At 36.6% G+C, this 27,398-nt stretch overlaps 1 protein-coding gene across 19 annotated transcripts in view; it reads left to right on the plus strand.

Moving 5' to 3' along the window:
* LOC141575745 (ankyrin repeat domain-containing protein 26-like) overlaps positions 1 to 27,398 on the plus strand; it is a 166,353-nt gene that overhangs the window by 83,774 nt on the left and 55,181 nt on the right. The window contains exons 1-2 of one of the 19 annotated variants that reach the window (XM_074355891.1): positions 8,897 to 9,038; positions 24,603 to 24,685. The exons of 17 other annotated variants lie outside the window; for them this stretch is intronic. The gene's annotated coding sequence lies outside the window, so the exon portion shown is untranslated. Of the gene's footprint in view, positions 1 to 8,896; positions 9,039 to 24,602; positions 24,686 to 25,504; positions 25,524 to 27,398 lie in introns of those variants that run through there. One more of the 19 variants, XM_074355886.1, reaches the window with a different exon arrangement.

Here is a 27,398-nt window from a genome sequence, read left to right on the forward strand (position 1 = left end):
TTTTTTAAACTGCTGAACTTTTGCCCACAGTTAAGACATAAAAGTTTGGGGAAGATTATGAAGGTGTATTAAAAACTCACTGGAAGGCACTGTTGATCACCATCTCTCCAGGCAGCTCTTTGTTCTCCCTGTCTGCTGGCCACGTTCCTAGAGCGTGGAGGGCCGGGCCAGGGAAACATTCCAGGTCTGCTCTTTGCCTGCTCACTTTCGACCCCAGCAGTGGACAGGATGGGTGACTTGGTCACTGATAAAAGTTGTGCTCTGTGACCCAATCCAAAACTGGGCAGAAGACCTAAACAAGCAATTCTCCAAGGAAGACATACAAATGATCAATAGGCACATGAAAAAATGCTCAATATCACTAATTATCAGAGAAATGCAAATCAAAACTACGATGAGGTATCACCTCACATCAGTCAGAATGTCCATCATTCAAAAATCTGCAAATGACAAATGCTAGAGAGGCTGTGGAGAAAAGGGAACCCTCCTACACTGCTGGTGGGAATGCAGTTTGGTGCAGCCACTGTGGAAAACAGTATGGAGATTCCTCAAAAGACTAGGAATAGACTTACCGTATGACTCAGGAATCCTGCTCCTGGGCTTATATCCAGAAGGAACCCCACTTCAGGATGACACCTGCACCCCAATGTTCATAGCAGCACTATTTACAATAGCCAAGACATGGAAACAGCCTATATGTCCATCAACAGGTGACTGGATAAAGAAGATGTGGTATATTTATACAATGGAATACTACTCAGCCATAAAAACTGACAACATACCACCATTTGCAGCAACATGGATGCTCCTGGAGAATGTCATTCTAAGTGAAGTAAGCCAGAAAGAGAAAGAAAAATATCATATGAGATCACTCATATGTGGAATCTAAAAAAAACAAAGCATAAATACAAAACAGAAACAGATTCATAGACATAGAATACAAATTTGTGGTTCCCAAGGGGGTGGGGGGGTGGGAAGGGATACACTGGGATTTCAAAACTGTGGAATAGATAAACAAGATTATACTGTATAGCACAGGGAAATATATACAAGATCTTATGGTAGCTCACAGAGAAAAAAATGTGGCAGTGACTATATATATGTTTATGTGTAACTGAAAAATTGTACTCTACACTGGAATTTGACACAACATTGTAAAATGATTATACATCAATAAAAATGTCTTTTAAAAAAGCTGTGCTTTGTTTGTAAACATTAGTGTGTGATTAAATGGTTTATAAATTCTGGTTTTGTCTGCTATTCAGAAGAAAATGGCTATACTGTATACTTCATTCGTTCCTGTTAGCAGTGACCGTGGTGTAGTGCTCCTGTCCAAGTTGGACTTGTGGTGATAGCCTATATTTTAGCATCAAAATGAATTTTTTCCTTAAAGCTTTCTGATTACAAAAGATATTTGGGGGAGGGTAAAGGGTATATGTTTCTGGACTCGGCGTACTGCGTAGACCTATCATAGTAACTTTTCAGCTGAAATACGCAGTTTCATAATCTCCATTATTTCAGTGTTTCAGAATTTTTTTCCCAGGAGATTTCAAACAAAAATGGAAGAAGAGCAAGTTCTACGTTAGATTCTGATGGGACTTCTAATTCCTACAGGTAGGTAATGAATACACAGATACATAATATTATAAGATAATGTACAAGATGCCTAATCTTACAGGATTCTAATCTCAGAGTTGTGAGGACCTGTAATCTGTGCTTTTAATATGACAAATGCAAACAATATTGTGATACACAGTTGTTCTGCAAGCTGATTGAGTAGAGGAAAATATAACCATTCTTAGTTCTTGAGTAAATGGACTCACTGTAAATATCTTGTTATCCTATAGCAAGATAATTGGAATGAATGCACGTGTAGTATTAAGCTTCATCATAATTCATTTTTATTTTTGCTTTTCCAGTATATCTCTTATGATACTAAAGGCTTCCTTTGATTGCCTACGTTTCCCAGTAATTCAGAGTACCTGCTTATGAGCATCTGAGAGAGTCTGAAATGTAATCCATGCTTATGTTAAGGGCTGTTTGTTAATACCCCGTTTCACTCAACAAACAGGGCAGTTATATCTCAATTAGCAATTTTTAAAAAGGATACACTAATTAAGAAAACATGCATCTTATCTAGTCATTTGTTAATATTCTCTATGTAACTTGAATTTGCTTGAGTAAATGTTTTTGGATTTTGTATCTTCTTAATAGGGAAACCTAGGAAGTGGAAAGATTAAAGTATTTCCAGTAGTATTAGAAATCCATCTACTGAACCAGAGTGATATAAGAACTGGGCAGTGTTTTTTTAGGGAGAATAAAGTACAGATCAAATAATAATACCTTTTGGCATTGTAGGTAGCAGTGCAGATTCTTGAAGAAATCCTTTGATTGGAGTGCGTTGTCCTTAGGGTTAATAAGTTCTGATTCTTGTGCACTGACGCTCTAAAATCTATGCAGGAACCACTCTTCACTTGGAAACATTCAAATACTAAGCTGTAATCCCTTCTTTTGTATCATAAAGATGGAATTTGTGGTTAGGTTCTTTATATTCTTGACTACATATTCTGTATCCCTGATTGGAAGTGTATCATTTGTTTCTTCAGCTCCCAGGCAAGCTTTTAACATCCACAGTAGGGCCTTATACACAGGAAGCACCTAACAAGAATGCAGTGATTGTGAAGGTTTTTACAATTTGTTTATGAATTCCAGAAATGAGATGGTAATTGAGATGCTTGACATCTTTATTTTATGCCAGTTGGGGTCTTTCGAAATAATCAGTGATTCAAGTGTCACGGGAGTTACAAAAAGCCTATGTTCCCGTGGTATTGTAGAAGGGTATTGTGGCAGTAAAGCTCGTATGTTGTCATTACGTTTTCTGCACCCGTCCCACCTGGTAAGGGTTAGAGTGCTCCAGATCCCTCTCTTAGTACTGAAGTGCAGTAGAAAGCTTGGAATTTGACATATTAAATAATAGGTGGAATCCTCTATCTCAGCATGTTGATCCCAACAGCAACAAAATGTGAATTTAAGAGGTATTTAAATAAATACTCATGTTTGGTATGTAACTGAGGAATGCGAATGTGATAATATGTGAAATACATGGTGGAAATAGCATTAGATATAAATACAATTTAAAAAAGCCCAAGACAAAAGGAAAATAAAGATGTTATTGCAAAGGAAGGAAAATCCTCATGTATATATAAATTTTGTTGGTAAATTATATTTCACAAATACATTTGTAGTTTAGCTAATTATAATAAATAATGGACATAATATAAAGTGAAGAGAAATATGTCAATGTGAAGGCACAGTATTGTCTTGTAGTTCGTTTTCTTGAGTAGTTTGAAGATTATAGTAGCGTAGTATTACTGAATGATAATTGTACTTTGAAACAAACTCCTAATACAACTTTGCACAATGAATACTAATGTTGTTAACTAATAGTTTTAATCAATGCCTCTCAGTGTTGTAATGTTAAGATACTAATTTATTGTGGTAATTAAAATGGCAAGATAAAAAGCTCAAGTCGTACAGTATATAAAAATGAGCTTTTAATCGTTGGCAGGCCAGTGCTGTTATTAAGTAGTAGTACAGCATTTAAGGTGTGAAATGAATATTTTTCTACTCAGTGGGCAAAAGCTCTTACAACATACTGAGCTTACTTGTGACTCTGACACTTGGCTTAAATGCAGAATTCATGGCAGCACAGCTCTGGGGCATATTTTCATATAAGGTCAACCAGTGAAAGCCAGGAACTGTTGCAGAATCACACTAACATGGCCATAAGAAGTGTCAGTGAAATTCAGTTTTGAAAATGAAAATTTTTTGTTACTATCATAGCTCGTTTAAATCAACCAGAAATAGGTTATTAGAAAAATACGAATGTTCCAGCCCCCAACGTCCTTCAGCCTGACAGATCTACGTTTGTACTATTCAAACCGCCTCAGAAATCCGGACCTTCCTTCACAGACAGCTCTGGCTGTGGGCTGGGCCCCGACACCCTCGAGCTGCCTCTGCTTGTGTCTGCGCTAGTGACTGGCTTTGCTCTGTCATCTGTAAAGTGGACATCATAGTGTCCAGCCTGCTTCCTTGTCACAGCTGTTTTAAAGACTGCGGTAGAATTGTGTAAGATGAAGCCTTTTGAAAATCTGAATGCAAAACCATGCGTTACTATTTGTAGTTCTTTGTGTTCCCCTCATGGAAAGTGGCAACTTTTTGCCGTCATCTCTGTGTGCACCCTGGTATAGGCTGAGGCTTTATTAGCTTTTGAATCCAGTCTTGAATTCGTCCCCTAAATCTGTGTTCTTTCCATTATTTGCTTACATTATTGTGGTCTCACATGGTCAGTTTTAAAACGGCACAGTCTGCTTTTTGTTGTTTCAGTTTTCGTTTGGTAATAATATGTAGACATAGTGAGTTGGTGCATGTCTGACCCCAGAGACTTTGGACAAGTCTTAGTTTCCTCACTTCGGGCGTGAGGGTGAGAAATCACACTTGCTTCAAGGAGTTAATGCTGGATAATGCTGTGTGGCAAATGCCGAGTGAGTATGAGCTGGTTTTGTCTCCCAGTCGATGCCATCATCACCGTCACCACCGCTTGTCTTCAGGCACTGTAGAATTAGACACCAAAAGGAAGATTGAAGCCCAGAACGTCTTACAGGAAAATAACAGCTGTCTGTTAGCAGAGAGGGGGCTGAGACGAGTGCCACGTGAGGCTTGGCGCTCTCAGCCTCTGCCCTGTGTTCCAGGCTCCCCGTGTGACAGACGCACACGCGCAGCAGGGAGAGAGGGCAGTTGTGTTAGGACCGGTGTAAGTTCAGAGGAGGGTTTTTGGAATTTTGGCAAATTTTGAAATCTACAATCGATGGACCCTAACCATAGCTTTATGTGCCTCACGCTCACAGACGTGTTGTTCATAGGCTAGGAGGTTTTACTTCGGGTTTGTGGTTTTGCTTCATTGATTCAGATAGAGCCCAGCTGCATTTAACTCCTAAGGCACCAGTGTGGTCATTCCGTGATGCCCGGGTAATAATAGCCTAGATTTTGTCGTGGAAGTTTTTGTTAAAATTTGATTATTTATCACCCAGCTCATTTGCAGATGTTGCATTAAAGTGGAAAGATCATAAAAACTGAGAAAACTTGGTTTATGCAACCTGTCTTGTGCTTTTTAAAGACCCATTTAATGTTTTCTGTTAGATGAAATGAGCTTTCTCCGGGTCTTATTTAACCATGAAAACTTAAAGACCATTGCTGGGTGTGAAAGGAGTTTGCCGATGCACAGCTGGCAGTGGACATTTAACTTAGGGACTGCAGCTCCTGGCCCTTTGGTGGAGGGACTGCTCCCTCTCCCCGACTCCCCTCCCCAAGGGTAGCTGACCTCCTCCTCTCCAAAGAGGCAAGCCCCTTGCCAGCACATATGACCACAGACTATTACGTTCATCTGTTTAGCTGTAGTACCAGCTGCTTGCATGTTTTTAATTATTTTATTAGCTGGGATAACAGTGACGTATGAAATAAATTGAAGATGAACATTTTTAAACTTTCCGTTTCCCTTTTTTACCCTCTGTTTCCAAATATCTTTATTGATCTAACTATGATATTCTGCAAAAGTTCACTGGAAGTCTATATGGTTTTTGAGTCAATGTACTTCTTTTTAAAGTAAAATGTTATAATTACCAGTATAGAAAATAACTTCATTTTTGATAAGATGTAGGTTGTGTTTATGTAGCCACAAATTCATGTTAAAATCTGTTGGTTTAATAGTTTAGTTAGAGAAAACTCTGACCAGTTATTGGCATTCACTGGGAAGCTCACAATAGTGCTTAAATTTCAGACATCTTAGCACTGTATAAATGGCATAGGATAGAATATAAATCATTGTAGATTATTTTTAAATAAATTTGTATATTTAACTCCAATTTTCTAGATTCTTTCCATACAGTGGTAGGTCACCTAGCTGACCCTAATTATTTTTACAATTTAATTTCACACAGTACCATTTCTGAGTGTATTTTCTCAAGCTATGCCATTAGGAAAAGTGTACTGTCTTCTGGATTTTTGACAACTGCATAATTTTCAAGTAGTACTTGAAATTAAACGTTGACTTCAAGAGACAGTTCAAAATAATAATGATCAGTGGTTGTTGAAAGTCTTAACCCTTAAACCAAAATTGTGATGATTTAGTCAGAAACCCTGATGTCGAATTTAAAAACATAGGTAGTTGGATGCAAAAAAGGATTGTAAAATACTTACGTGTGTCGTTTGATTTAGGAAGTCCTATAAGTGGCATAGTGGGGTTTTGAGCCTTGAAAATGGTATACTCCTAAATGCTTATAAACTATACATTTTTTTTTAATTAGGTTATGGTCATACTTTTTGGCTTCTTAGGTTTTTTCCTCTAAAGACCAAATTGCATAATTCAAAAGAACTTTTGTTGAAGTATATGTATTTTATTTTCTCTTTAAGGAAAGAAAATAAAAAGCCACTTGGCTCCAAAGTACTGGTGATAAAGTTTCTTGATGTTGATCAGAGCTCCCAAAGTTGCCTCCCTTTTTCAATATGGTATGTTCTATAGCCCACAGGGTCAAAGGATGTTGAAGTTATTAAAGTTTTTAGGAAGTCTTAGGAGCGAAGGTATAGCTCAAGTGGTAGAATGCAGACTTAGCATGCATGAGGTCCTGGGTTCAATCCCCAGTACCTCCATTAAAGAAGAAATAATAATATTAATAAATAAACCTAATTACCTCCCCCTGCAATCAATCAATCAGTGTTGTTGGTTTAGCTTTTTGAATTTAAAAGCTGTCATTCCCTGAATAAGAAAAAATACATTAATTTGAACTTTAGTCATTGAGGAAATTTTAAAAATTAGGCTTCAGGTTTTATCACAAAGTTGTTATATATCCTATTTACATGTAATGAATAATTTGGGAGAATGTGGGAAATAACTTTACATCATTTACATTTATTTTTGGTATAATACCTTTTCCCCCCATTTGCATGTAAGAGGGTCCTATGTCTCTTGAAATAACAATGAAGCAGTGGCTCAGAATATTAGAGACAATAGGGCAAAGCATATTTTGGATTTAAAATTTAGAAATCTGGGTTCTGGTTATACTTTTAGAATGATACAAGTTTGTTACTCTGTTATTTTTAAGACTATGGAATCAGAATCAATTCAATTGCTGGAAGTTATACTGTGTTAATTTGTTCCAGCTGCTATAACAAAATACCAGAGACTGGGGAGCTCATAAATGACAGAAATTTACTTCTTACAGTTCTAGAGGCTGGGAGGTTCCAGGTGAAGATGCTGGCAGGTTTGGTATATGATGGAGCCCACTTCCTGGTTCATAGATGGAGCCCACTTCCTGGTTCATAGATGGGTCTTTTAACCATGGTCTCCTGTGGCTGAGGGGCACGCAAGCTCTCTGGGGTCCTCTTCCATAAGAGTATCGATCCCATTCATTAGGGCTTGGCGCTGGTGACCTGATCACCTCCCAAAGGCTACACCCCCAATCCCTATCACACTGGATGTCAGGATTCAGAATATGAATTTGGGGGCCACATTCAGTCCATAGCATTTACTTACAGGTAAGAGAGACCAACCTGAGTTCCATGTCCTGCTCCTTCTCCACCCACTCATCTTAGGTTCCTACGGCCTGGTTGTTTTAATTTTTCCGGGACATAGCTTAGTAAATAGATAAAAAAGGAGGACCTAGAATTAGGGTTTCTTTCCTGATTCTTAGAATAATGCTTTCCTCAATTAGATGTGTTGCCTTTATTTTGTTGCGAACCTATGTAGTTTTAGGAAACCAACTCTTTAAGTTCTTGACAATAAATACATGATTTAGGTAAACAGTTTGGGGAAGCATAAGACAGACTAAAGTTTACATGTTAGCTCCACCACTTACTGACTGTGTGACCTTAGGTAAAGTAACCAACCTCCCTGAGTCATGGTTATTTCATTTGTAAAACTGGAGTTTTAACAGCTCCTGTGTCACAGACTTGCAGGGCATGGACCTACAAATGTGTAGCACCCCCGGCCCAGTCACCTAACATGTAGGAGGAAACAAATCCTAGTTTCTTTTCTCTCTCTCTTTTCTAAGATTTCCTTTGAGTTTTTAACAATTTTTTCACCTAACAAAGTTGTCCTTTGTCTCAGAAAAGTATTTTTTAAAATTATATACAATTCCAAAGTGGTGATAAATGAGTATGTAGGGGTCAGATGTACAGTTACCTATTAAAGTTCATCTCTCCAGGTCCCTATGGTTGTCTGTAGGTTATAGACTTCTATTCAGCCTCACCAACTTTGATCAGATTTTCTTAGTTCTTCTTTCCATATTTGTTGCCCAAGCACCACAACTTTCATAGTGAAATGATAATTTCAGAGAGCACAAAATGTGTAACTTTTGTATTTTCTGGAAACCAAAATACTACTTTTTATTCTTACCTCCATAATGGAGCCACATTTGAAAGAAGAAAAGAAAAATCACATTTGAATGATACATCTATCTTCCTGAAGTAGCTTTATTATTTTTATGGTCCTGGAACTGGTCAGTGGCTATGTTCCTCTGTAATATGTAACCTGTCTGAACTAATTATTAATCACTTCAGGCTCTGAAAACGCACAACCTTTTGTTTAAATAATTAACAGGTTTGCTTGCATTTACATCCATAAATTAACATAACCCAAACTGACCGGAGCGCACACGTTACAGAGTGAGTTCTTTTCCTTCACAAGCCCCCTCAAGCCCTTTTTATTATCTGTAGCCAGGCTTTGGGGGAAATTTTTTCCTGTTCATTTATTTACAAAGTCAGCTGCAAGAATCAGTCAACCAAGGCTGTGTAAATGTTTATCTTTGAAAAGACAGGCGTACGTTTGAAGTGTGAGGATAAATCTGCGTGAGTCAGTCGGCAGGAGAGACCCTTCGCCTGGAAGCACGTCTGTCTGCTCTGGTGCTCCTGGTGGACAAGCCCCGGCAGCCCCTCTGTCACTTTGTGTGACGTGTGTCAGCAGGCGGCACTTCGTAGGGATGGCGGTGAAGTAGATTTAATTAAATACTTGTCAGTAATATTGAAGTGTGTTACTGGATCTATACTTTGAGAAAATAATGCATAGCATTAGAGTTTAAAAGTGGAAAGTTACAAATCTCTTCAAACATTTTACAAATAGCATGCTTATTTATCTGCTTAGAGCTCTCCTTTATATTTATGTGGTTAGCATGTATAATGCTTAATTTCTGGTTTATGATTTGATGGACAATTTGTTGTCTCAAAGATATAGTTGAAGGGTGGAATTTTCATAGAATATTTTAAGAAAAATGGGTATTCAATATTTGTTTCCTGTATCAGATTGCCTTGCCTTTTGAGGGAAGGGGCAGTGATTAGTAATCCTATTTTTTCATTTATTACTAATCCAGAGTTTTCACAAGTACTTTTCTGACATTTGTTTTTATATATACATATATATGGACACATATATGTATGTATAATACATATGTATTATATTATGCATGTATTATGTATTATATATATATATGACAATTTATTGTTGTTCAAGAGAGCTAACCTGTCTTCGGTCACCTGCAGATCTTTACTTCACACCCATTACTGGCAGCCAGCGTGCCAGACCCAAAGCCAGACAAATCACAGACCCTGCCCTTGGCGCACTCGTGAGCTAGGAGAGGAGACAAACGTGCAAGCAACCACCACAGATGATGACTGGTGTTACGGTGGGGACTCTGACCAAGATCTAGGGGGTTACCAGACGGGCTAGTTAAAACTGAGGGTGGGTAGTGGTTGGGAGGAAGACAGGTTTGCTGGACTTACCGGAAGAACCGGAGTTTTCCATGAGGTGAACAGTATGAACAAGCTCTGGCTGTGCGTTCTTGGGGTTCTTGGTAGATCTGACTGGCTTTACATCTGTCAATCACAAGCTCATACAACATGGGTGTTTACACACATCTGTTTCATTGCCGTGTTGTCACTTTGCAGGAACTGCTGTTTTGACAGTATTGAAGTTTTCAATTTCAGTATACCATGGCTGTTTGATATATTTAAATCAGTGATCAGAAATTTTAACTGGGAGTTGAAAATGTGTCTTTAAGTTGCCCAAAGTTGTATGAAATAGTTGATAATGATACGATTGAGGATGAATATTATGTGCCTAGAAATAAGGGGAAAATCAGTAAAGCAGCTATGGAATAAAAAATAGCCTGCTAATGAGAGAATATTTGAAATTTAAAAGAAGTCCTAGTATCGTCTGAACATATGGACGTAGTTTTCATTCCAGGATTATAGACGCTGTGTTCTGAGATAGATGCAGAAGTACTTAGTCTGGGTGACATACTCTCAGGGAGCTGCAAAGACTGCACTTCAGGCTGCTTTTTCAGATTAGAGGAGGAGTCCAGGTGACATGCCCGAGTCTCCGAGTGCACGTGAAGCAAGACAGGGGAGTTGAACACCATCTCTTAACTCTCTCTCCAGTTTTCAATGTGCTTCTAGATCTTAAATCTCCCTCAAGTGGCAGAGCACTACTGTCCTTGAACTGGGCACAGACCTCTGGTTATCTGGATTTTGTTCGGTCCACAGTGATACATTCATAATCTCCAAAGTGATCACTGCTGCTTGCCTGCCCGCCCCTCCCCCACCTCACACAGGGCCACCCCCAGAGCCTGCGTCTCTCCCTTCTATTCTGACTTTGTAACTCGAATGGGGACCATTTTTCCCTCCTGAGAGATTTGGGGGAGGATGAGGGGAATAGGATAAAGCCAGAGCAGTCCATTTGGCATTTTTAAAACCCATCCCTGCTTCTCCCACTGCCACCTGAGCCGCTGATGGAACCTGCTTCCAGAGTAGGGACCCCACTTCCTGTCTCTATCTCTAGGTGCCGTTTCTAGTTATAATATTTTTAAAAGTCCTGTTGAAAAATGAAACTTTCCTCATGGTGCTAATTTTCAATCTTATAGTAGCATCCCATGCAGCAACTTGATGAAAACATCTCGATCGTTCATTATAAAGATCTCTGTGGTCATATAATTAAATTTTTGTGGCATCCGTTTAGGAACATCTGAATTATTGAGTGTATGAATTAACAGAATAGCAAATAGCAAAATAACAAAAGGCCTTTTATAAAATCAGGACTAGATTTGGATTCTTTTGAAGTAGATGAACTTGCAAATCATGTAAGATTCCAGCGTTGGAGAATACTTCTGCTTATTAACACAGGACTTTTTATGAAGCATAATTTAATCTGGGCAAGGAATTCACGAGAAAATGGCTTATCTTCCACCGTGATGCCGAGCAGCTGTTTTTAAAAATCAGAAAGAGAAACACAACTTGCATTGATGTTCAGGCCTGTGTGGGAAGCCACCTGTGGGCTTCATTTCAGGGTCTCCACAGGGTCCAGTGTCAAGAAAAGGGATTTCTCCCCTTTCTTTGAAAGTGCAGTAATATACCAGTAATGTAGAGGTTGGATTTCAAATGGCTTCAACCAAGGAGGATATAATCAGAAACTTAGAAAGCAGGGAAGAATATTAGAATAGCCAACAAGTTTGCTCACTGAGGGAGCTGGAGTCCCAGGAAAGCCTACCAGCTCTTACTCTGCTTTCACTTAGTATTACTTCTCTCTCTCTCTCTTTTTTTTTTTTTTTTAATTAAAAAAGTTATGATGGTTTATGTTGTTGAAATAGGCTAGAATGTATGATGGTTTAAAGTCCGGGTTGTTGTCTTTATTTTTAAAAAAGACAAACAGAGCAAGTGACAGAGGGGTACAGATTTCCGATTTCTAAAAGCTAATATGCCATCATTCTACGAATCGGTTGCTGGTAGCCTGACAGTGATGGCCGTGAGAGAAATGCCACTAAAAGCAGGATGGAAAACTCCAGAAGCCAAGCAAGTGAAGTCATCTGAAGTAGGAGCAATTAGGCATGCATTTTCCAAATGTGTACCACATCTGGAGTAAAATTCCTTTAAGTCTTAGAAATGTTGTGATACTCTGAACATTTTTTCTGTTGAGAAAATCACTTATCTGGCATACATTGGCCTTTCACCATGTTGGGTAAATTAGATATTTGAGCATGGGTTTTTTAAATTAGTGCACTTTTTCCTTTTTAACTATAAATGAATGCTGTTTTTTAGTCACCCTTTGGTGGGGCCTTTTCCTTACTTTTTCAGGGGCCTATGTAAAATTGTTTTCCCAGGTATGTTAATCCAGACAAATTATAAAGTCGATAAAGTATATATTGACCTTAAACTAGAGTTTATTTTATCACATGGCCCATTGATCCTCATTTTAAATTACCATTTCCTGTAGGTATGAGCCAGTCATTACCAAGTATGCTCATAATTGCACATGGTGTTGAGTACAGGAACTGTAAATCTATTGCCCAATCATAACATTTTTGAGCTGCATTTAAGTAGAGGAAGACTGTTAAGCTGGGCAAAACAAATGACAAGGGGACGGCAGTCTGTGAGATTCAATTCAGGGGAAAGATACAAGATTGATTGTAAAACCCTTGAAATGTAGGTTTCTTGTAGATGCATTCTTCATCTGTTACACATGGGAAGTCATGTGTAACAGAGCTTAGACACCCAAAACTAATCAATGCTGAGGCGGCTAAATACTTAGCCTTTTACGTGTAAACCTGTCTGCAAAATTAGCGGGTTAATTTATCATTTAGAAATCTTGTATTTTCAAAAATTCAGTGCAAGCATCAGGTGATCTGTGTCTGAAGATATGACTGTGAACCATACAGGCAGTGGATACAATGTCATCAAACACCTGTTCCCACACTTGCACCTGATGGTCAAGAGCAGTGCTTCTCCATTTGTTTTGCAGAGGAATGTTTTTCATTGCCCATGTGTTCCATTTCCCTCTGAAATCCTTCATCTGATTTTATCCATTTTTTAAGGCTCCTCTTTCCCTCCTTTCTTCAGGCACTGTGGCTATGGCACTTTTCTGTAACCTTTCCATTCCTGTGTACAGTAGCTTAAAATTGCAGTGATTGAGCATAACCCACTTGTGTGTATAAATTATTGAAACCCATTTGCACCTTGTAAGAATGGATTTTAAAGCACTGCTGGGCATGTGTGCTGAAAGTACATGGTTTGCTCAAATATAGGGAAATGGCCTGATAAACATGGTTATGGGAGGGGAAAGGGGGAGAAAAGCTGATCAGATGTGAAATGTATCTGTTGTAATTAACATGTTAGAACAAACAAAAATTGTTATTTTTATTTTCCTTTGGTCAATGCATATTAGAATTTGAACTGCCTGGGGATTCCTTATCAGAACTATTCAACTAGTGTTTATCAGAAATGTTCAACTATTGTTGAACATTTATACTTAATTGAAATAATTAAGGGAGGTTTTGTCTAAAACCTATAAACAGAGAATTGTGTGTAAGAATACTGAATGAAATGTGAAATTTAACAAGAATGATGAAGTCATGTCCCAGATGGCTGTCACTTGTTAAACCCTGGTTTACCTGTCTTGCTATGATGACATTTCATTTGGAAGGATGTTTGTGTCGCAGCTGACTGTTCACGTCTGGTGCTGACTGCTGTTCTCAGCCATCACAAAACGCTGAATGTGTGTAGCTGGAGCTTCCTGCTGTTACCTGGTGATGGTGGGAAAGCTCGGTTATGTATATCGTTTCCTAAAGTATATTCAAATAAAAAAAGAAACTATTACCACTATTTTTTTTTAAAGACTGCTAAGATTTGATTGGGATTACATTAAATCTATAGGTCAACTTGGGAAAAATTGGCATCTTAAGAACATCAGATCTTCCACTGTTTGAATATGGCGTAACATTCCATTTAGTTGGGTTTTTATAATTTTTCTCAGCAATGTTGTATAGTTTTTGGTAGGCAAGACTTGCCATGTGCATTGTTAAATTTATCATTAAGTATTTGTTTTTGATGTAAATGCTGTTATTTGTTCCATTTCAGTTTCCAACTGTTCATTGCTAGAATAAAAAAACACAACTATTTGTACACATTAACCTTCCATACTGCAATCTTGCTGAGCTTATTAGTTTGAGTTGCTTATTGGTAGGTTCATTAGGATAGTCTATGTAGACCATAGTGTCATCTGTAAATTGAGTTTCACTTCATCCTCTCCAATCCACATAATTTTTATCTCATTTTCTTGACCTATTGCAATCAATTGTTGACCAGAAGAGATTCCAGCAAACATCTCTGCTTCATTCCTTATGTTAAGTAGAAAGCATGTTCTTCCTTAATTAAAACATAATTTGAAATGGTATTAGCTATGTTTTATTTATAGTTGCTCTTATCAGTTTAAGGATGTTTCTCATGTTCCTAGGTTGTTGAGAACTTTTATCAGGAATGTGTGCTCAGTTTTGTCAAGTGCATTTTCTGCATCTATTGAGATGATCGTATGATTTTTCTTTTTAAGCTGTTAATACAGTGAGTCATATTTGTTGATTTTCAAATGTTGATCCAACTTTGTAATCCTCAGATAAATCTTGTTGATCACAGGGGATTATTCTTTTAAAGTTACTTTGGATTTTGTTTGCTAGGATTTTGTTAATGATTTTTGGATCTGTGTTTGTAAGGAATATTGGTTTATATTTTTTTGTAGTATTGTTTTCCAGTGTGGGTTTTGGGGTACTGCTAACCTCATGGAATAAAGTGGGAAATATTCCCACCTCATAATTTCTGAAAGAGTTTGCATAATCAATGAAATAGCAAACAAAAATACTCTAGAAAAAAGTCAGTGAAGCCCAAAACCAGTTCTTCAGAATGATTAATAAAGTTGATAATACCTAAGAAAATTAATCAAGAAAAAAGAGAAGAAACAAATAAAATCATGAATAAAGGGAACATATCTATAGATCCTATGGACATTAAAAGAATAACAGGAATAATCTGAACAAGTTAATAAGCTTGATGACTGATATTAAATGAACTGAATGAATGAATGTTTTTAAAACATGTAACTTTCCTTCCCTTTGCTTGCTTTGAAGTTCATTTGCTCTTGGGTTCCATGTTTCTTAAGGTGAAAACTTAGATCATTGACTTGAGATCTGTCTTTTTACTAACATGAGCACTTCATATTATAAATTTCCTACCAGGCACTACTTTAATTGCATCCCACACATTTTGATATGATGTGTTTTAATTTTCATTGCTTAAAATACTCCTATTTATTTTATTTTTGACCCATTGATTGTTTAGAAGTATGTTGCTTAATTTCCAAATATTTAAAAGTTTTCAAAATATCTTTGTTATTATTGTCTAGTTTCATTGTGTATTGGTCTGAGAACATAATTTATTTTAGTCCTTTTGAATATACAGAGATTAGCATCATGTCTCAGAATCGTGTTCACTTTGATTAATTAACATGTGACCTTGAAAACAAAGTATATTCTGAGGTTGGATAAAATCTTCTATAAATAACTTATCCTTGATGACTCTTATGCCTTCAGAGTCTCTCAGGAAGTGAGGGTATTGAGCTCTGCCTGTGATCTGTTTCTCCTTTCCGTTCTCTCAGGGTTTAGCTCATGTGTTTTGGGGCAGTGATATTAGATGTCTGCTCACTTAGGATTATTCTTTTTGAAAGGTTGCCTTTATCATTATGAAACGCACCTGTTTTTGTAGGGTAATAGTCTTTGTTCTGAAGTGCACTTTTTTCTGATATTCATGCAGCTATTCTATCTTTCTTCTGATTGGTGGTTTTACAGTATACAATTTTTAAAATTTTGGGGGGGAGGTAATTAGGGTTATTTATTTATTTGTTTATTTATTTATTTATTTTAATGGAGGAACTGGGGATTGAACTCAGGGCGTCGTGCATGCTAAGCACACACTTGACCACTAAGCTATACCCTCCCCCTATAATATACATTTTTTAAACACTATCATGTATTCCATATATCTTTTTATAGGCTCTGCCTCCCCTTTCCCTTAAAACATTGCTGAGAGCATTTTTTTAATAGACTTATTTTTTTAGAGCAGTTTCAGGTTCACAGCAGAATTGAGCAGAAAATACAGAGTTCGCACATAGCCCTCCCCACCCACACATACATACTCCCCTACCCTCAACATCCCTCATCACTGTGGCATATTTGGTACAATCGATGAACCAACATGGGCACATTATTATCTACCAAATTCCATGGTTTACATTAGGGTTCACTCTCGATGTTGTACATTCTATGGGTTTTGACAAATGCATAATGACATGTAGCCACCCCTATAGCATCATACAGAATAATTTCATTGCCCTAAAGATCCTTTGTGCTCCATCTATTCCTCCCTCTCTCCCTCTCCTCAAGCCCCTGGAAACCATGATCTTTTTATTGTTTCGGTAGCTGTGCCTTTTCCAGAATGTCATTTGGTTGGAATCAGTTTGTAGCCTTTTCAGACTGGCTTCTTTCACTCAGTAATATGTCTTTTAAGTTTCTTCTATGTCTTTCATGGCTTGATAGCTCATTTTTTTCACTGCACATACTTTTTAAAATTTACATATATATACTATTCATTATTTCTAAGAACGTTTAAAATTTTAGCTTTTTAAACTTACATAGTTATCAAAAGATTAGAGCCAACCAGAAAATAAGAATTAGTTCACAAAGATACATACACCTTGCTATTAACAGCAACATTATTCATAATTGCCAAGACTTGGAAGCATCCTAAGAGCACATCAATAGTTGAACAGATAATGAAGATGCAGCATACATACATGTAATGGAATACAACTCACCCATAAGAAAGAAGGATATTCTGCCATTTGTGGCCCTTCATCCACTTTTTTTTCACTTCAAAAACCAGAATTTTATAACCAGCATAAACATCTGATTACATCAAAATGACAAAATACCTAGAAATACAATTAACCAAGGAGGTTACCTATACTCCAAAAACTGAAGTGACACAAAGAAATGGAAAAATTTCTTGTGCTCTTGGATTGGAAGAATCAGCACTATCAAAATGGCCACACTACCCAAAGCAGTCTATAGATCCTGTGCAACCCCTGTCAAAATACCCACAACAATTCCAAAATTTATAAGGAACCACAAAAGACCCCAAACAGCCAAAGCAATTTTTTGTCTGTTCTATTCCCTACAGGCTGTTGGGTGGGGCTAGGTCTTGGGGCTAATGATCCAATCAAGATGTCAGCCTCGAGGAAAGCTCATGTAGATGAACACTCCCAGAATGTCCACCACCAGCTTTTATGTCCCCTGAGTGAGCCGCATCCAGTCCCCATGTCCCCAGGAGACCCTCGAAATCCAGCAGGCAGGTCTGGCCCAGGTTCCTATGAAATCACTGTCCCTGCCCTTGGACCTGGTGCACGTGAGTTTCTGTGTACACTTCTCAAGCAAATGGAGTCTGCATTTCCCCTAGTCCCATAAGGCTCCCAGAGCCAAGCCCCACTGGACTTCAAAACCAGATGTCCTGGGGTCTCTTCCCAATGCTGGGACCTGAGCTGGGGAGCCTGACGTGGGACTTAGAGCCCTCACTCCTGTGGGAGGGCTTCTGTGACTTAATAAATCTTCAGTTTGTGGGTATGGGTCCCCATTATATCATGAGCACACCCCTCCTACTGTCCTGCTATGGTTCCCTCTTTATGTTTCCAGTTGCAGGAGATCTTTTTTGCTAGGTTCCAGTCTTTTTCTGATGGTTGTTCAGCATTCAGTTGTGGTTTCATTGTAGTCACAAGGAGAGGTAAGCTTATGGTCCTAACACTCTGCCATCTTGACCAGAACTCTCCCTAAATTCCATTTTTATTCCCTGATAATGGGTTTTTGCCAGCGATATCATCAATTCATGTTGCTAAGTAAGATAATTGGAAGAGAGAAATTCAAGCAATTGAGAAGCCAGATTAATAGATGAGCACACTGAAGCACTACACTGGAGACGCTATCATCTGTAGGTCTACTTAAATGCCAATCATCCGTCCTTTCCTCTTGGAGAAGGATCCTAGTACAGCTTTTCTGTATAAATCTTCCCTGCTGATTTTAGTGATGACTAATTCCCAGTCATCACAAATAACTTCTTATGTGAAGGATTTAAAAAACAAAAAATAAGTCTCTACATTCCTAAATCAAAGCAAAAAATGGAATTCTACTTGGTAGGTTCAGATGGAGTCAGACGACATATCCTATATATTTCTGTTCTGATTTTGATAAAATAATTCACACTCTCTGCCTGTCAATGCATGAGTAATCCATAAAATAACACCTTTTAGCGCTTCATGCAGGAGGGAGGCATTCAGTGCTTAAGGAGAAAGCGTGCTCTTCCTTTTAGTAGTCCAGTCAGGAAGTTATATGTGTGTTTTAATCTTTACTTGGCATAAATAACCCTGCCACTTCCCATTCAGATTGCATCGCCTCTAATTCTGCTTCCTCCTCGAGAATTCCTTTTCTACTTGTTATTTACATCTTTCAAATATTTGCAGATCATTTTCAAATTCCTTTAGCCCAGCTATAAATATTATGTTGCTTTAATCTCCCCCCATAAATCAGTCTTTCCTTCTCATTATTCGGTTGTTTTTTTTCCTGGATTTTTTTCCAGTGTTGCTACACGTGCCTGGCATTGAAGTGCCCCAGAACTAACACAGTACTGCAGCTGCAGTCCCACCAGTGATAATATCGATTTCCAGTCTTAGTACAGGATGTCTCTTCATTTTGTATTTACTATTATATTTATAGATTTTATTTCGTTTGTTGACTATGCTATATCACTATTCTTTGTGAAATGTTTTAATTAATCTTAAGTCTTTTATATGTTATCATTTCTAATAGCCATGGATTAGTCACAATGACTGTCTAAAATCCATGATTTTATCTATTTGATTGTGATTTTATTTTCCCTAGAAACTCTGTATTTTAAAGTTACATAAGCATCGCCTTGTTACACTATTCATTACTTCATTTAGGACAGTTTGTAAATAGTATTAAATAAAGGAGAACTGAGATCTAGTGACACTCTGGTAAACTCTGCAGTATTTATCATTACTCTGATGACCATATTTTATTCAACATTTAAACCAAGAGGAAATGTTTAGATTCAGACAAGTTAGATTATGTGGAAGTAGTATTTAGTGAATTTTAAAATCCAAAATGTAGTTCTGAATGACCCAGCAGAGTATGTGTCTCAGTGAAATGGAAAATTTCTAAACACTTTGCAAAATATTACTTAGCTCCCAGTTGCTGCTGTGATGTGAAGTCCTCACTCAGTTCCCAAAATACTCTCCATATTGTACTATTAGTGTTCTGTATTAAAAAGTACAGCACTCCATTTGTGTTTCCATGTAGAAGCCTGGAAAGGAAGTTACTGCCTCCCTGTGTAAAACATGTCCTAATTTTTTTTTTTTTGCATTTCTCTGATGATTAGTGATCTTTTTTTTTTTTAACATTTTTTATTGATTTATAATCATTTTACAATGTTGTGTCAAATTCCAGTGTTCAGCACAATTTTTCAGTCATTCATGGACATATACACACTCATTGTCACATTTTTTGTCTGTGAGTTATCATAACATTTTGTGTATATTTCCCTGTGCTATACAGTGTAATCTTGTTTATCTATTCTGCAATTTTGAAATCCCAGTCTATCCCTTCCCACCCTCCACCCCCCTGGCAACCACAAGTCTGTATTCTCTGTCTGTGAGTCTATTTCTGTCCTGTATTTACGCTTTGTTTTTGTTTTTTAGATTCCGCATATGAGCGATCTCATATGGTATTTTTCTTTCTCTTTCTGGCTTACTTCACTTAGAATGACATTCTCCAGGAGCATCCATGTTGCTGCTGTCCTAATTAATTTTTGAGACAAAGTATGGTTGGAGGTACATCATGCACATGGTGATATTGAGAGTGTGCAAATAAATCGTAAACACTGAACAGAATATACAAAGGCAGAGAAGCCTAAAAGAGTACGCTCTGAGCACTTCAGTCTTGGCTGATGACAAGTTTTGGGTGATAGGAAAAAGTGGCTTCACCTGAAAGACAGGTGAATGGCTGCTATTTGTTTCTACCCCAAATCCATCGCTTCCATTAATTTGTTTCAGGTGCTCACTCCTCTAATGTGTGATTGAGGTGAAGGTGCTCCCATATTGAGCTGGAGATTGCTTCTGATTAGTCATGGCAAATTTCAGTCATCTCATTATATCCAAGAGAAATTGAACAAAATCCAGAATTCACCTTTGATAAGAGAAAGTTTCAACAAGCTAGGAGAAAAGGGTTTCTTCAGCCTGATACAAGCATCTACCTCAACTCTACAGCTAGCATCTTAATTCAGAGCAAATGACAATGTTTTCCCCTTAAAATCAGGAAAAAGACAAGTATATCCATTCTCTCACAACTTCTATTTAACATTGTGCTGGAGGTTTTAGTAAGTGTAATAAGATAGGAAAAAGGGTATCCGGATTGGAAAGCGAGAAGTAAAACTATCTTAATTTGCAGACTACAGAATAATCTATGTAGAAAATCTGATGGATTTATAAAAATGTTAGTAGAACTAATGTATGAATATAGGAAGGTTGCAGGATGTAATGCCAATATAAAAAAATCATCTGAAATTTTAAAAATCTGAAATTAGAATACAAATAACACGTATAATAATATCAAATATACAGTAAGTCTTAAAGAAAATGTATGAGACCTGCAAAGTGGGAACTAAAAATATTGTTGATTGCTGTTAAGCAATTAAAGAAGGCTAAAATAAAAGATGGGTACCTTGGTCCTGTCTCAGGACTTTTAACATTATGATGAGGTCAAATATATCTAAAGTAAATGATAAATAAAGTAACTATTAAAATCTCAGCAGGCTTCTTATAGAAATTGACATGTGGTTTAATTCATTCAGAAATTCCAAGGACCTAGAATTGCCACAATAACTTTCAAAAAATAAGGACAAAGTCAAAAGGCAAACCTGATTTCAAAAGTCACTATAAACCTGTAAAATTATGATGGTGTGTTTTTACCACAACATAGACAAGTGAATCAATGAAAAAAGATTGGGAAGTCTAGAAATAGAGTGACACATATATGGACAACAATTTTTTTTGTAAGTAGCTTTACTGAGATAGAATTCACAAATTCACATGCCAGACATTTCACATAAAGAGTACAATTCAATGATATTTTGAATGTTTACATAGTTGTGAAACTATAACCACGATCAAATTTAGAACTTTTTTCATCACCTAAAAATGAAAGCCCATGCCCATTAGCTATCACCTTTCAATGCCTCGGTCTTCCCAGATCCTAAGTAAATGCTGATCTACTTTATGGATTTGCCTATTCTTGTCATTTTATATAAAAGAAATAATGTGGGATCTTGTGTGGCTGGCTTCTTTCACTTACCATGTTTTCAAGGTCCATACAAGTTGTAGCATGTATCAGGGCTTTGATATTTTTATGGACAAGTGATACTGTATCGTAGGGGTGCACCACAATTGTATTTATCCATTCACCAGTTGATGAATGTTTGGGTTGATTTGACTTTTGGCTATTATATATAATGCTCTTAACATTCGTGTGTAAGTTCTCATAGTCTATTTATTTCCATTGTTCTTGGGTATTTACACCTAGTGATGAAATTGTTGGGTCAAATAGTAACACTGTGTTTAAAATTTAAGTAACTTTTAGATTATTTTCCAATAGGGCTGTACCATTTTTCATTCTCACCAACAGTTGTAGTTGTCACTGTAGTTGTCACTGTCATTGCTGGAGAGAGTCATTTAAATAAAATATAAACTTATTTTATTAAATGTTGAAGACAAGTAGCTCTGTGAATAGGTGGCCAGAATCCATTCCACTTTGTTCTGCTTTTTTCTGGTCTACTCATGAATTCCTTCCTCTGCCCAAGGAAATAGAGAAATTCCCATGAAAGTGTCCCTGACATAAGAGAAGAAAAACTGGAAAATTCACATATACATCAACAGTAACAACACAACCAACCAATGGACCAAAAAAAAAAAAAAAAAGATCAAGAGAAATTAGAAAATACCTTAAAACAAATGAAAACAAAAAACATAAACTTGCTGTACCCAAACTTACGTGATGCAATGAAGTATATACTCAGAGAAATGTATAGTTTTAAATGTCTATATTAAAAATAAATATCTCAAATCAATTAATCAAGAAGAATAAACTAAATACAAAATGAGTAGAAGGAAGGAAATAGTCAAGATTGTAGCGGAGATAGAGAATAGAAAAACGAGAGAAAATAAATGGACCAAAATCATTTAAAAGGGCAACAAAATTGACAAAACCTTAGCTAGAGTGATCAGAAAAAAAAAAGCCTCAAATTACTAAAATCAGAAATGAAAGTAAGGAAATTACTACAGACCTTAGTTCCAAAGATAGCACAGAATTGTACTCTTAAAAACAGTTAAAATGATGAATTTTACGTTATGTAATTTTACCTCAATAGAAAAGCCTGTATTTGTGTGGATTCATGAACTGTCTGGTTCCATTGATCTGTATGTCTTTCCTTTCATCAGTACCATATTATCTTGAGTGTCGTAACTGTCACTTTGTAGTAAGTCTTAAAATAAGATTTTTTTCTTTTCAAAAATATTTTTGCTATTCTAGTTATTATCACTTTCTGTATAGAGTTTAAAATTAATGTGTCAATATACACAATAGGTAATACTGGGGGTTTTATTGAAATTGGGTTAAATCTATAGATTTTTTTTGTTTTAAAAAATTGATATTTTAACTCTATTGAGTCTTTCAATCCATGAGCATGATCTATCTTTCCATTTATTTAGACTTTCAGACATCCTTTGTTTTCTTTTGTTAGCTTTTTTTAGTTTTAAGTATACAGCGCTGCATATATTTCTTAGATTTGTATCAAAGTATTTGTTTTTTTAAAAAAAAGCTATTTAAGTGGCATTTAAAAAAAGTTGGCTTCTTATTTTTCATTAATATTCTATACATTACAATTTAATTTTTGTACGTTGACCTTTTATTGTGCAACTTTGCTAAATTCACTTACTAATTCCAACTTTTTATAGATTCTGGAGATTTCTACTTTCATGATCATGTCATCCTTTCCAATTTCTATGCTTTTTTCCCCCTTGCTTTATTGTACTGACTAGTCAATGTAGGATGTTGAACAGGAGTGGTAAAAGTTTTATATCCTTGCTTTGTTCTTGATTCTGGGATAAAACATTAAATCTTTTACTACTATGTATGATGTTAGCTGTAGATTTTTTCTGTAGATGCCCTTCATCAGATTAAGGAAGTCCCCTTGTATTCCTAATTGGCTAGAGTTTTTAATGATGGATATATTTTGAAAGTTTCAGGTTATTTTTCTGCATCAGCTGATATAATCATATGGTTTTGATTTTTCCTTAGTCCAGGGATCAGCATACTGTGACCCACAGACTGAATCCTGCCCCCTGGCTGTTTGTGTAGAGGCAGCAAGCTAAAACACATTTTTTACATTTTTTTTAACGGATTGTAAAAAGAAGAATAATATTCTGTAAAAAGTGTATGTCACCCACAAAGCTTAAAATATTTGCTGTTTGGTCCTTTACTGAAAAAAATTGCTGCATCATCCTTTAGTCAGTTAATATAATGGGTTACATCAGTGATGTCTCTTTAACTAGGTTTGCATCACAAGAAACCGCCCCCCCCCACTTGTTTGTGATGTAGTATTCCATTTATAAATTTCTGGATTTAATTTGCTATAATTTTACTAGAAAATTGTATGTCTGTTTTCATAAGATACTGATTTGTAATTTTCTTACAAGGTCTTTTAAGGCTAATACTAGCCTCAAAAGTGAGTAGGGGATTGTCTCTTTTTTTCTATTTTTTATTTAAAAATATTTTCTTAAGAGGCTGTGTTTATTTTATGTTTATTTTATGTTCATAGCAAAATTGAGCAGAAAATACAGAAGTTACCCCTTGCTCCCAGACATGCACAACCTCCCCCACTACCAACGCTTGTACCAGAGAGTACATTTGTATGTTATTGGATAATCAATCTAAATTGGTACATCATTGATACACTACACCAAAAGTCCATTAGGGTTCATTCTGTGGGTTTTGACAAATGTATAGTGACATGTATCACTATTATACTGCCATATGGAATAGTTACACGGCCCTAAAAATCCTCTGTGCTCCAGAGTTACTTTACCTTCCTCCCTCTTTCTGAACCCCTGGAAATCACTGATCTTTTTACTGTCTGTGTAACTGTACCTGATCTAGAATTTCATATATTGGAATCATACAGTATGCAGCCATTTCCGATTGTCTTCTTCCATTTAGTAACAGGCATTTAAGTTTCTTCCATGTCTTTCCATGGCTTGAGAGCTCATTTCCTTTTAGTGCTGAATAACGTTACATTGCCTGGATGTACCATGGTTTACTTATTAATTCACCAAATGAAGGACAAGTTGGTTGCTTCCAAGTTTTTGAAATTGTGAATAAAGCTGTTATAAACTTCCATGTGCAGGTTTTTGTATCCATGTGCAGGTACACAAGCTTTTAATTCCTTTGGGTAAATACCGAGGGGTACGATTGCTGGATCGTGTGGTAGGAGTATGTTTAGCTTTGTAAGAAACTGTCCAGCTGTCTCCCAAAGTGACTGTTCCATGTTTGCATTCCCACCAGCAAAAGAGGAGAGTTCTTGTTGCTCCACATCCTTGTCAGCATTTGGTGTTCTCAGTGTTACAGATGTCTGGCCATTCTGATAGGTATGTAGTGGTAGCTTACTGTTGTTTTAGTTTACAACTTTCTAACGGTATATAATGTTGAGCATTTTTTCATATGCTAATTTCTCATGTTTATCCTCTTCAGTGAGGTATCTGTTCAGGTCTTTTGCCCATTTTTAAATCAGGTTGTTATTTAATTTTAAGAGTTCTTTGTATATTGTGAATAACAGTCCTTTATTGAATAAATCTTTTGCAAATGTTTTCTTTCAGTTTGTGGCTTGTTTTCTCATTCTCTTGCCAGTGTCTTTCACAGAGAAGAACTTTGTTGTTGTTGTTGTTGTTGTTATGAGTGTACCTTATCAATTCTTTCTTTCATGGACCGTGCCTTTGCTGTTATATCTAAAAAGTCACCACCATACCGAGCACCATCTAGAATTTTTTCTATATTACCTCCTAGGAATTTTATAATTTTGCATTTTACATTAAGGTCTATCATCCATTTTAAGTTACTTTTTTTTGAAAGGTATAAGGTCTGTCTCTAGACTCCTAGGTTTTTTAATATGTGGATGTCTGGTTGTTCCACTGCCATTTGTTGAAGAGATTATCTTTTCTCCATTGTCGTACCTTTGTGATTCATTAAGATCAGTTCACTGTAGCTATTCTTTATTAAGTTGAGGGAGTTCCCCTCTATTCCTAACTTGCTGAGAGTTTTTTTTTATCAAGAATGAATGTTGAACTTTGTCAAAGATTTTTTTCTGTATGCATTGATATAATCATGTGGGTTTTTTTCTTCTTTAGCTGCTGATGTAATGGATTGCATTAATGGATATCCAAATGTTAACCAACCTTGCATAACTGGGATTAATCTCACATAGTCTTGGTGTGTAATTCTTTTCATATATTGTTGGTTTTGATTTGCTAGTATTTTGTTGATGATTGTTGCATTTGTTTTCATGAGAGATAGTGGTCTGTAGTTTTCTTGTGAAGACTATCTGGTTTTGGTAATGCTGGCCTCATAGAATGAATTAGGAGGTTTCCCTTATTTCAGTATCTTCTGTGTTTTCATACAAATTTTAGAATGATTTGTTGCAATTTTGTGAAAAGTGCCATTGGCATTTTGATAGGTGTTGCATTGAGTCTGCAGATTTCCTTTGATTGTATGGTCATTTCAACAATATTAATTCTTCCAATATATGAACACAGTATACTTTCCCACACAAAAGACCTAAATAGCCAAACAGTCTTGATAAAGAAGAACAAAGCTGGAGGTATCATGCTCCCTGACTTCAAACTGTGCTACTACAAAGCTACACTCATCAAAACAGTATGGTAAAGGCTAACCTTTTCAACAAATGGTGCTGGGTCAGTTGAATATCTATATGAAAGAAATAATGTGACTCGACCCTTAACTTATACCATACGTGAAAACTGACTCCATATGGATTGCGTACCTAAATGTGAAGAAAAAACGATTTGACTTCTAGGCTAAAACATGAGAACCACTTCATGATACACACCTGATAGTTGAAATCTAAAAGATGGAAAAAGCAAGTGTTGGCATGAATGTGGAGCATTAGCAAATCTCACACACTCTTGATGGGAGCACAAATTGGTCCAGCCACTTAGGAACATTGTTTGGTGGAGTGTACTTAAGCCAAACCCGTGCATACCCCATGACCCAGCAATTCTACTCCTAGGTCTATATCTATCACCAATATGCACATAGATTTATCGAAAGACATGTACTAGAATGTTCATAGCATTAATCATAATAGTCCCAAGCTGGAAACTGTAACTATCTGTCAACAGTGGTGTGGGTAAACAAATTGAGACACACTAAACTACTGTGCAGCAATGAGAATCAGATACCTATAACTGCATGTGATACGGATGAATCTGACAAAGACAACATGAAGGAAAATAAAACTACAGTTGATCCTTGAACAACACACGGGTTAACCTGTGTGTAACTTACAGTCGGCCCTCTGTATCCACGGTTACTCTGCTTGTGTAGATTCAATCAGCCACAGACTATGTAGTCCTGTACTATTTACTGTTGAAATATAGCCACATATAAGTGGACCCACAGTCCAAGACAGTGCATTCTAGGGTCAGCTGTGTGTAGTATACCACATAACACACTATCTGATTTCATGCGTGCAAAGTACAAAACAAAGCAACACTAATCTGTGCTCTCAGATGTCAGGACGGTGGCTACCCTGAGAGGTTCAGGCTAGAGGGAAGTTGAGAGGGCTTTGGGGGTCCCAGTATTGTTCTCTTACTTGATGAGAATGCTGACTTCATGAGTCTGACCAGATTGTGATATTTTGGGGGGCTTTAGACATGCAATATTGCATTTTTCTGTATGTACAGTATTTTTCAGTAGAATGTTTAAAAATGTTTCCACAGCACAGATGTGTCATAATTTATTCAAACTTCTCTGTATTTATTGGTCGTTCAATTGGCTTCAGCTTTTTACTTCTACAAATATTGTGAAGTAAAGATCTCCATACATATTTGATTCATGGTGGTCCCCTTTAAGAATAAATCATTCATATGTTAAGTGGCTGAAGTCTTCGTGCTAAAATACATTGTGATGTTTCTTCCCCCCAAAACGGGAAACTCAGATTTTCATTTTCACTAGCAATGTTTGTATTTCTCCTCTTACAATCTCATGAGAATGTCTTGTCTTTTTCATTGTGTTTCATTTCATTTCCTCATTTATAATAGATTCAATCATTTTGCTTTCATAGAT

This window comes from Camelus bactrianus, chromosome 32, assembly GCF_048773025.1.
Source record: "Camelus bactrianus isolate YW-2024 breed Bactrian camel chromosome 32, ASM4877302v1, whole genome shotgun sequence".
Taxonomy (NCBI): Eukaryota; Metazoa; Chordata; class Mammalia; order Artiodactyla; family Camelidae; genus Camelus; species Camelus bactrianus.